This window comes from Geotrypetes seraphini, chromosome 3 (genome assembly GCF_902459505.1).
Source record: "Geotrypetes seraphini chromosome 3, aGeoSer1.1, whole genome shotgun sequence".
NCBI lineage: Eukaryota > Metazoa > Chordata > Amphibia > Gymnophiona > Dermophiidae > Geotrypetes > Geotrypetes seraphini.
The window spans coordinates 14702814-14715107 of NC_047086.1; the positions used below are offsets into that span (position 1 = coordinate 14702814).

General features: G+C 45.2%; 1 protein-coding gene across 1 annotated transcript in view; it reads left to right on the forward strand.

Annotated features, from left to right (window-relative positions):
* BVES (blood vessel epicardial substance) overlaps positions 1-12294 on the forward strand; it is a 265683-nt gene that overhangs the window by 235081 nt on the left and 18308 nt on the right. The window lies entirely within an intron of this gene.

The window sequence follows — 12294 nt, forward strand, 5'->3', positions numbered from 1 at the left end:
AATGCAGAGTAATGCATTTGGGGATTAATAATAGGAAGGAACCGTATATGCTGGGAGGAGAGAAGCTGATATGCACGGACGGGGAGAGGGACCTTGGGGTGATAGTGTCCGAAGATCTAAAGGCGAAAAAACAGTGTGACAAGGCAGTGGCTGCTGCCAGAAGGATTCTGGGCTGTATAAAGAGAGGCGTAGTCAGTAGAAGAAAGAAGGTGTTGATGCCCCTGTACAGGTCATTGGTGAGGCCCCACTTGGAGTATTGTGTTCAGTTTTGGAGACCGTATCTGGCGAAAGACGTAAGAAGACTTGAGGCGGTCCAGAGGAGGGCGACGAAAATGATAGGAGGCTTGCACCAGAAGACATATGAGGAGAGACTGGAAGCCCTGAATATGTATACCCTAGAGGAAAGGAGAGACAGGGGAGATATGATTCAGACGTTCAAATACTTAAAGGGTATTAACGTAGAACAAAATCTTTTCCAGAGAAAGGAAAATGGTAAAACCAGAGGACATAATTTGAGGTTGAGGGGTGGTAGATTCAGGGGCAATGTTAGGAAATTCTACTTTACGGAGAGGGTGGTGGATGCCTGGAATGCGCTCCCGAGAGAGGTGGTGGAGAGTAAAACTGTGACTGAGTTCAAAGAAGCGTGGGATGAACACAGAAGATTTAGAATCAGAAAATAATATTAAAGATTGAACTAGGCCAGTTACTGAGCAGACTTGTACGGTCTGTGTCTGTGTATGGCCGTTTGGAGGAGGATGGGCAGGGGAGGGCTTCAATGGCTGGGAGGGTGTAGATGGCCTGGAGTAAGTCTTAACAGAGATTTCGGAAGTTGGAACCCAAGCACAGTACCGGGTAAAGCTTTGGATTCTCGCCCAGAAATAGCTAAGAAGAAAAAAAAAAAAATTTTAAATTGAATCAGGTTGGGCAGACTGGATGGACCATTCGGGTCTTTATCTGCCGTCATCTACTATGTTACTATGTAGAATTACTTTATATATAGTCAATATAGGCACAGAGTTAAATTTTTTAACATTTTCTAATGGTGGTGTGCCTCGTGATTTTTTTCATGAAACAAGTGTGCCTTTGCCCAAAAAAGGTTGAAAAACACTGGTCTAGTGGCTGCTTCAGAATAGGAGTGATCTCGATTCACTCCTACCCATGCTAGCTTTGCAGTAAAAATGGCTGCCATGACTTCCCAAGGCAGCTTCGTGAGACTGCCACAGGAGGTCACAGCTGCCTTTTTTTAGACTGGAGCCAGCAAGGCTGCTGTGGGAAGTTGCAGTGGCCATTTTGACTGTGGAGACAGCATAGACAGGAGCTGCTGGGGATCACTACTGTCCTCAAAAAGGCCACTAGACCACAAAGGCTTCTAAAGATGGTAGGATGGTGGAGACCAACAGGAAAGGCCTTCAGGGTAGATTTGGTTTCAACTAAAAATACACTGGTGGTTTCAGCCAAAGGCAAAGCGATGGGACCAGACGGGATCCATCCCAGGATACTAAGGGAGCTCAGAGAGGTTCTGGCGAGTCCTATTAAAGACTTGTTCAACAAATCTCTGGAGACGGGAGTGATTCCTGGGGATTGGAGGAGAGCGGATGTGGTCCCTATTCATAAAAGTGGTCACAAGGATGAAGCAGGAAACTACAGGCCGGTGAGCCTCACTTCAGTAGTTGGAAAAATAATGGAAGTGTTGCTGAAAGAAAGGATAGTGTATTTCCTTGAATCTAATGGGTTACAGGATCCGAGGCAACATGGCTTTACAAAAGGTAAATCGTGCCAAACGAACCTGATTGAATTTTTTGATTGGGTGACCAGAGAGCTGGATCGAGGACATATGCTAGATGTAATTTACTTGGATTTCAGCAAAGCCTTTGATACAGTTCCTCATAAGAGGCTGTTGAACAAACTTGAAGGGCTGAAGTTAGGACCCAAAGTGGTGAACTGGGTCAGAAACTGGCTGTCGGACAGACGCCAGAGGGTGGTGGTTAATGGAAGTCGCTCGAAGGAAGGAAAGGTGACTAGTGGAGTCCCTCAGGGTTCGGTGCTGGGGCCAATCCTGTTCAATATGTTTGTGAGTGACATTGCTGAAGGGTTAGAAGGAAAAGTGTGCCTTTTTGCAGATGATACCAAGATTTGTAACAGAGTTGACACCGAAGAGGGAGTGAAAAATATGAAAAAGGATCTGCAAAAGTTAGAGGAATGGTCTAATGCCTGGCAACTAAAATTCAATGCAAAGAAATGCAGAGTAATGCATTTGGGGATTAATAATAGGAAGGAACCGTGTATGCTGGGAGGAGAGAAGCTGACATGCACGGACGGGGAGAGGGACCTTGGGGTTATAGTGTCCGAAGATCTAAAGGCGAAAAAACAGTGTGACAAGGCAGTGGCTGCTGCCAGAAGGATACTGGGCTGTATAAAGAGAGGCGTAGTTAGTAGAAGGAAGAAGGTGTTGATGCCCCTGTACTTGAGGCGGTCCAGAGGAGGGCGACGAAAATGATAGGAGGCTTGCGCCAGAAGACGTATGAGGAGAGACTGGAAGCCCTGAATATGTATACCCTAGAGCAGGGGTGTCCAATGTCGGTCCTCGAGGGCCGCAGTCCAGTCGGATTTTCAGGATTTCCCCAATGAATATACATGAGGTCTATTTGCATGCACTGCTTTCATTGTATGCTAATAGATCTCATGCATATTCATTGGGGAAATCCTGAAAACCCGACTGGATTGCGGCCCTCGAGGACCGACATTGGACACCCCTGCCCTAGAGGAAAGGAGAGACAGGGGAGATATGATTCAGTCGTTCAAATACTTGAAGGGTATTAACGTAGAACAAAATCTGTTCCAGAGAAAGGAAAATGGTAAAACCAGAGGACATAATTTGAGGTTGAGGGGTGGTAGATTCAGGGGCAATGTTAGGAAATTCTACTTTACGGAGAGGGTGGTGGATGCCTGGAATGCGCTCCCGAGAGAGGTGGTGGAGAGTAAAATTGTGACTGAGTTCAAAGAAGCGTGGGATGAACACAGAAGATTTAGAATCAGAAAATAATATTAAATATTGAACTAGGCCACGGTCTGTGTCTGTGTATGGCCGTTTGGTGGAGGATGGGCTGGGGAGGGCTTCAATGGCTGGGAGGGTGTAGATGGGCTGGAGTAAGTCTTAACAGAGATTTCGGCAGTTGGAATCCAAGCACAGTACCGGGTAAAGCCTTGGATTCTTGCCCAGAAATAGCTAAGAAGAAAAAAAAAAAAAATTTAAATTGAATCAGTATGGGCAGACTGGATGGACCATTCGGGTCTTTATCTGCCGTCATCTACTATGTTACTATGTTACTATATATGAGTTCAGGCGAGCTTCAGTTCACCTTTAGTTTTATATCCCATATTTTTTTGTAATAAGAGCATAAGAATTGCTGCTGCTGGGTCAGACCAGTGGTCCATGTGCCTAGCAGTCCTCTCAAGCGGCAGCCCCTAGGTCAAACACCAGTGCCCTAACTGAGACCAGCCCTATCTGCGTACGTTCTGGTTCAGCAGGAACTTGTCTAACTTTGTTTTGAATCCCTGGAGGTTGTTTTTCCCCTATAACAGCCTCCGGAAGAGCATTCCATTTTTCCACCACTCTCTGGGTAAAGAAGAACTTCCTTACGTTTGTACGGAATCTATCCCTTTTTAACTTTAGAGAGTGCCCTCTCGTTCTCCCTACCTTGGAGAGGGTGAACATCCTGTCTTTATCTACTAAGTCTATCTTGAATGTTTTGATCATGTCCCCTCTGTCTCCTCTTTTCAAAGGAAAAGAGGCCTAGTTTCTCTAACCTCTCGCAGTACGGCAACTTCTCCAGCCCCTTAACCATTTTATTTGCTCTTCTTTGGACCCTTTCGGATAATACCGTGTCCTTCTTCATGTGCTGGACGCAGTATTCCAGGTGGGGGGCATACAATGGCTTGGTACAGTGGCATAATAACATTCTCCGATCTGTTCTTGATCCCCTTCTTAATCATTCCTAGCATTCTGTTCACCCATTTCGATGCCGATGCCGTATTGTGCTGATGGCTTCATCGACTTGACCAGTACTCCCAAGTCTCTTTCCTGGGAGGTCTCTCCGAGTACTGCACCAGACATCCTGTATTCGTGTATAAGATTTTTGTTATCTACATGCATCACCTTATACTTATAATAATAATAACTTTATTTTTGTATATACCGCAGTACCATGGCAGATCAGAGCGGTTAACAGAGGAAGAGACTGTATATTTACAGTGATGTTACATATAAGACAGTGATGTTGTGCACAAGATAATAGTGTTACAAAGAGGACATTCAGTTGAACTTGGAGTTCAGTTTAACTTGGGTGTTCAGATTAACTTAACAAGTCGGGAGAAGTCAGGTAAATCTGGAGGCATATCAGAGATCAAGACAGGGATGCAAGGTATGGGGATTCAGCGAAATTTATCCAAAAGATAGGTTTTGATTGATTTCCTGAAAGTTTGGTAGAAGGGTGAATTAGAGATGAGGGTGGTTAGGCATTTATTCCATTTGCCTGCTTAGAATGCTAGAGATCTATCAAGAAATCTCTTGTAGATACAGTCCTTTAGGGATGGGAAGGCAAACAGGTAGGCATTTTGTGTGCAAGTGAGGCCTGAAAGTTCAAAGTGTTCCGACAGGTCGATTGGGGAAGAGCCTGTTACGGTTTTGAAGCAGAGGCAAGCAAATTTGAAGATGATCCTTGCCTCCATCGGCATCCAGTGCAGTATTTTGTAATAAGGGCTTACGTGATCAGATTTTTTGAGATCGTAAATGAGGCGAACGGTAGCATTTTGTACAATTCTCAGGCATTGTTTGGTTTTCTTAAAGGATCCCATGTATTTAATGTTGCAATAGTCTAAGATGCTTAAGATTAGTGATTGGGCCAACAGTCGAAAGGAGAGAAAGTCAAAGTAGCGTTTGATGGTCGAAGTTTCCAGAGGGTACATAAGAACATAAAAACATAAGCAGTGCCACCGCTGGGTCACACCACAGGTCCATCCCGCCCAGCAGTCCGCTCCCGCGGCGGCACAACAGGTCATGACCTGTCTGAATCACCCCTTGGTTTCAGTACCCTACGATCCCTTTGTCCCTCAGGAATCCGTCCAATCCCTGTTTGAATCCCTGTACTGTATTCTGCCTGATCACTTCCTCCGGGAGCGCATTCCATGTGTCCACGACCCTTTGGGTGAAGAAAAACTTCCTTGCATTTGTCTTGAACCTATCCCCCTTCAGTTTCTCCGAGTGCCCCCTCGTACCTGTTGTCCCTCTCAGTCTGAAGAACCTGTCCCTATCCACCCTCTCTATGCCTCTCAGGATCTTGAAGGTCTCTATCATATCTCCCCTGAGCCTCCTTTTTTCCAGAGAGAAGAGACCCAGCTTATCCAGCCTCTCGGCGTATGGGCAGTTTTCCAGCCCTCTTACCAGCTTCGTTGCTCTCCTTTGGACTCTCTGAAGTACCACCATGTCCTTCTTGAGGTGCGGCGACCAATACTGAACACAGTATTCCAGATGCGGGCGCACCATCGCCCGATATAGTGGCATGATGACTTCCCGCGTCCTGGTTGTGATACCCTTCTTTATGATACCCAGCATCCTGTTGGCTTTTTTCGACGCTGCTGCGCACTTTGCGGATGGCTTCATTGATGCATCCACTAGCACACCCAAGTCTCTCTCAAGTCCGCTGTCTCCCAGCAGTGCCCCCCCATTTTGTAGTTGAACAACGGGTTCTTATTTCCTATATGCATGACCTTGCATTTCTCAACGTTAAAGCGCATTTGCCATTTGTTTGCCCAGTCTTCCAGCTTGTCCAAGTCCCTTTGCAGGTCCTCACATTCCTCCCTGGTCCTAACCCTGTCGCAGAGTTTGGTATCGTCCGCAAATTTTATAACCTCGCATTTTGCCTCTGTTTCCAGGTCGTTGATAAATATGTTGAAGAGCAGCGGCCCCAGCACTGATCCCTGCGGCACACCGCTCGTGACTCCCCGCCAGTCAGAATTTTGGCCCTTCACTCCGACCCTCTGCAGTCTACCCGACAGCCAGTGCTTGATCCATCTGTGTACATCCCCGCCCACCCCGTGGTTCCACAGCTTCTTAAGCAGCCTTTCATGTGGCACCTTGTCAAAAGCCTTTTGAAAATCGAGGTAAATGATGTCTATGGGTTCTCCTTTGTCCACCTGACTGCTTATTCCTTCAAAGAAGTACAGTAGGTTCTTAAGGCATGACCTTCCCTTACAGAATCCGTGCTGGCTTGTTAGCAGTAAGTCATTTTTCTCGATGTGTTCGCAAATGTCCTTGATCATCGCTTCCACCATCTTCCCTATAACTGAAGTCAGGCTCACCGGCCTGTAGTTCCCGGGGTCACCCCTCGATCCCTTCTTAAAGATAGGTGTGACATTTGCCAGTTTCCAGTCCTCTGGCACCTCTCCTGTTCTCAGGGATAGGTTGCAAACATGCTGGATTGTGCCCGCTATTTCCTGTCTTAGTTCCTTTAGAACCCTTGGGTGGATCCCGTCCGGTCCCGGCGATTTGCCGCTTTTTAGCCTGTCTATCTTTTTGAGGACATCCTCCTGACTTACCTCTATATGCTCCAATTTTTCGGCCTGTTCCCCAAAAGCATTTTTTAACCTCAGCACTAGTATGGTCTTTGAAGGTCAGGCAACGGTCCAGAATGACTCCAAGGATTTTGATAGTGGGGTTGATTGGGTAGTCGAACCTATTTAATTTCAGGGAAGTATTTGTTAGCTTATGGGTAGGGCTTGCCAGGAAAATTTTCGTTTTTTCAGAGTTCAGTTTTAATTTGTATTGAGTGGTCCATTGTTCTATCTTGGTGAGGACGGAAGAGGTGAATTGTTCCGTATCTTGTGTCAGCGAGGTTAAGGGAATGATAATAGTGATGTCGTCTGCGTATATAAACGATTTCAGATTTAAGTCAGATAACATATGTCCCAGCGGAGCCATGTAGACGTTAAATAGAGAGGAGGATGGGGGGAGCCCTGTGGAACTCCACAGGGATTGCACCAGGATTGGGAGAAGGTTCTGTTACAGTGAACCTGGTAAGAGCGTTTTTTTTAAGAATCCAGTGAACCAGTTTAATACCTGTCCATTGATGCCAATGGAGTCAAGGCAACTGAGCAGAATGTCATGATCAACCAGGTCAAAGACACTGCTCAAATCGAACTGAAGTACCAGGGTGCTTTTTCCCAGTGAGAACAAGTGGAAGAGGTAATTGGTCAGTGAAGCTAAAACAGTTTCTGTGCTATGATTATCCATGTTAAACCTCATTTGCCATGTCGCGGCCCATTTCTCGAGCGTGTTTATGTCCTGTTGCAGGTCTTCGTAATCCTGCGTCTTCACTACTCTGAATTGCTTCGTATCATCTGCAAATTTAATCACCTCGCTCGTCATACCAATTTTCAGGTCGTTTATAAATATGTTGAAGAGCACAGGTCCAAGCACCAAACCCTACGGCACTCCACTTGTGACGCTTTTTCAGTCTGAGTATTGTCCATTTACCCCCACTCTCTGTTTCCTATCCGCCAACCAGTTTTTTATCCACATGAGTATTTCACCCTTGATTCCATGGCTTACAATTTTTTGAAGTAATCGTTCATGCGGGACTTTGTCGAACGTCTTCTGAAAATCTAGATATACGATGTCAACTGGGTCACCCTTGTCTATCTGCCTGTTTATTCCTTCGAAGAAGTGCAGCAAGTTCATCAAGCAAGATCTTCCCTTGCTGAAGCTGTGCTGGCTGGTCCTCATCGGATCATGTTCGTCAAGGTGATCAATGATGCGGTCCTTTATCAGTGCCTCTACCATCTTTCCCGGTACCAAGGTCAGACTCACAGGTCTGTAGTTTCCCAGATCTCCCCTCAAACCTTTCTTGAAGATTGGTGTAATATTCGCCACTTTCCAGTCTTCTGGAATCCTTCCCGATTTGATCGACAGATTGGCTATTAGTTGCATCTGTTCAGCTATAGCCCCTTTCAGTTCCTTGATTACCCTCTGATCGCTTCCTTCACCGCTACAGTGAGCCACGCCGGTTCCTTGTCCTTTTTCCTCTTGGATCCCTTGTTGATACATGGTATATATAGATTTTGCACCTCAGTGACTGTGTCCTTAAAAAGGTAGCCTTAGCTTTAATATTGGCAGCACTGGTTTGCACAGCACTTCTGTTGTAAGTTTTTTTAATTTGCTTCACCAACTATAATTTAGCAGAAATAGAACCTGATGAGGCCCTAATGAAAGCGAAGGATCGAGAATTATCCTCAAACTACGTATAGATGATTTCTATAAGATTTCCTTGCAACCAGTTTCTGGGCCTTTGAATGAGGCTTATCACCAACCCAGAAGAATAACAGCTTATTCCTTTGGATTCAAGAGCATTTTCTTAATCTGATCTAAACAAAGAGAAAAACAAGTAAAAAGCATCTTGAAGTCAAATAGTGAAAAAACAATCTGTATCTCATCAGTTTATATATGTATATATAGATATAAATATTCAATAGCACAGTGGATCGCAAACTGTGTGCCATGGTGAGATTCCAGTGTGCCGTGTGATGCCAATGAGGAGAGGTGCTGGTGCAGCAAGAGGCACGTCTTGTAGGCAGTCAGCACCTCTCCTCTTCTTGCACTCTCCTCCCACATTGGCATAGTAATAGGAAGCTCAGGGCCCTGTGTGGAGGGTCTCCACGCATGTGTGGATATCGATGTATGATGTCATCACGTTGACGTCTGCGCCCTCCAGACGCAGCCCAACTGGTTCAGAATTTCTTTGTGTTGCTGGAGATCTTCCCTTGTACCCTCTTGTGATGGATTTGTTCAGGTATGTTGCTTGGCTTTGGGACTTAACTGGATATGTTTCTATCTCTCAGTCTAAGGGGAAGGAGCACGTGCTCAGAAAAGTGTTGGATTTCTGTAACTCTTGGATTGAACATCTAGAATATGGAATCCTACAGGGACTAACAGAAGATTATCGAAGGTAGAAACCTAATCTTCCAGTCCATAGGCCATTATTGAGATGGACTTGGGGAAATCCACTGCTTATTCCTAGGACCTGGGTTGGCCACTGTTGGTAACAGGATACTGTCCCAGTATGGCAATTCTTATGTTCTTACATGTTTACGGAAACAGCAGCTGAAGTAAATGGCATAGCAACCAGATTACATCACATCAGTGTGGTCATTTTTTCAATAGGAAAAGTTTAGACCTAGTGGCTAGAGCAGTGGGTTGAGAACCAGATGATCCCACAGCAGCAACTCCATTGCCTCAGGTACAAACTCAAATTCTAAGCCCTCCAGGAATAGAAAAATCTCCTGATAACTTGCAGGTGACATGCTATCATATTTTCCGTCTTCAGCAGTACTAAAAAAAACCACACAAAGATTGTGAATCATCCAAAACACGGCAATCCGACTGATCTTCGGACTAAAAAAATGGGAACACTTAACTCCCTACTACCACAAACTTCACTGGCTACCCCTGGAAGCAAGAGTGCAATTCAAGTTCGCCTGTTTCTGTTTCAAATCCATCCTTGGCTCGACACCCCCCTTTACTTGATATCCCATTTTATCCTAGACCGCCCATCCAAACTCACACGTAGAACCCACTTGTTTAGCTATCCTACTCTAAAGGCCTGCCGTTACAAAAGATATCTAAATAGAACTCTTGCCTTCCAAGCAGGTCAGCTCAATAACTGGCTGGCCCACATCATCTCACGCACTTCATCCTACTTAAACTTCAGGAAACTACTAAAAACTAATCTTTTCACCCGATCCACACCCTAAGACCCCTATGCCCTACCCTGGCCCCTTCTATCTCACCATGTCCTGGTCCCCTTTAAACTGCTTCCCTTTAAACCGCATCTTCACCCGCTGTCTGCACCCCCTGTTTTTTACCTATATGCCAACTTCCACTGTACCCCTTTGTTATACCTACATTCTTGGATTGATCCTTTACGCAGATTGTCTTGACCTTCTTCCCTGTACCATTTTTTGCCCTGATTGTACTCAGCGCAAAAAGATGTTTGATAACCTTCTGGCGACGCAAGCAGCAAAACTTAACCACTCCATCTCCAACCTGTTGACGGCAACGGGCAACTTCAAAACTTTTCGAAAGAAATCAAAACCCTACTTTTCAAAAAATTTATCCAGATATCTTAACCCAACCCTGCCCCCTCCTCCTAGATAAATTCTCCCCCAAAGCCTCCACTTAAATAATCTCTTCCTCCCCAAAACACCAACCAAGTATTCAGATCCCTGAAATGTAACGTAATCTTATTTGTACTCTAACTGTAATCTATTTGTTATATCACACAGTAACGTACAGTCAATTTAATATCCAATTTGCAAGTTCTTCCGGAATTAATCCAGCTACTTCTCCTCCCTTGTAACTGAAAAAAAAAAAACCACCCCAAAACTGTTGTAACTTCACTGGAAATGTCCAGTTAGCTCTTTTGTAATCCGCCTTGAACTGCAAGGTATAGGCGGAATAGAAGTCCCTAATGTAATGTATTTTCGCTGATTGTATCATTTTTGTACCACTGTTTGCTGATTGTTCCTATTTTCTCTGTTTGTACCATTTTTTCTCTGCCACCTATTTTCTCTGATTGTACCTTTGTACCATTTTCGCTAATTCTTCGTTGTAAATTGCCTCGAACTACTATGGCTTTGGCGGTATATAAGAAATAAAATTATTATTACTATTATTATTATACAATGGAACCTTGGTTTACAAGCATAATTCGTTCTAAAAGCATGCTTGTAAACCAAATTGCTCATATATCAAAGCAAGTTTCCCCATAGGAAGTAAGGTAAACTCGCTTTGATTGGTTCCACCTCCCCCCCCCCGAGGCTACCGGTGCTGCTCCATTCCCCCCCCCCTTAAGGCCACCGACGCTGCTCCATACCCCTCCCCGCAATCCGGCATCCCCCCTGCGAACCGGCATCCTTCCCCCGTTTGCGTTGCCCCCCTCCACCGCGCTCCTACATCCCCCCCCCCGAGCACGGCAATGACATCCTTTACCCCGACTGGGCACCAGTGCCGGTGCCCAAAGATTGTGAATCTGAGAATCTCGGAGAGAGCGAGACCAGAAGGCTTTGAGCATGCGCAAATGCTCAAAGCCAGCCCGGCCCAGCCCAGAAGAGGGAGGATCTCCGACGCACCGCCCAGCCCAGGCCGCGCCAGAAGAGGGAGGATCTTCGGGCACCGGAATTGGTGCCCAGTCGGGGTAAGGGATGTCATTGCCGTGCTCGGTGGGGGGGATGCCAGATCGCTGGGGGGGGGAATGCCGGATCGCGGGGGGGGGGGGGGGCGCTCGTACAGCGAGGCAAGCTCGTTTTACGAGGCACCAAGTTTGCAAATGTTTTGTTCGTCTTGCAAAACACTCGCAAACTGGTGCACTCGCAAACCGAGGTACCACTGTATTTCCTTTACGTCATTGAGGTATGAAAAGACTGGCAAGACAATCATTTCTTAGTAAACAGTATCATTTAATTGAATCACAAAAAGACTTTGGGCTCCTTTTACAAAGGTGCACTAGTGTTTTTAACGCACGCTAGCCGAAAATCTCCTGCCTGCTCAAAAGGACTGGGCCTCTTAACTACTTGGATTTCTTGTGACTTTTTATGGGTTTTTTTATTTAAGATGGCCAAAGACCCTATAAAACCCCTGAGGAAGACATTTTTATTTTGCTGAAACAGGGCCCGTGTTGGGTCATTTTTTTAAAACGTTTTTTGGTTTTTATCTTTGTGGATCGCTTTTAAGATTGTTGTTTTTAAGTTATTTGGACAGTTATTAAACTACAAACAAGGACATTGGTAAACCAGTCTGAGTTCTGATGGAAAGTTTATTTTATTTCTATTGTTTTGTCTTTATTTTTATTATATTTGTTATATTGTGTTTTACTATGTATTTTTTTTTTTTGTTCCCCGCCTTGAGTTGTAAGTGTGGGTTATACATATTTTTTAAATGAATATAAAATAAGAAATCAGATCATGATATTGTGGCAATTTTTGTCTTGCATTGAGGGGCTTTCTGATGCTTCAGCTGAGGAGGTAGAATGCAGCCAAGATAGTCCTCTGCTGTTGATACAGCAACTGGCTCGCTGGGGCTGGATTTCACTGCTGCTGTTTCAGCGGCAGCAGCAGCAGCAGCAGCAACATGTCTGGTTTTTCAGTTGGCCATTCCTGCTGCTTCCATTTGAAATCACAGCTAGAGATAGCAGGATGTAGCAGGAGGAAGAGTTCAAAAAGCAAGGACTGGGTTGAAGTCTCCCT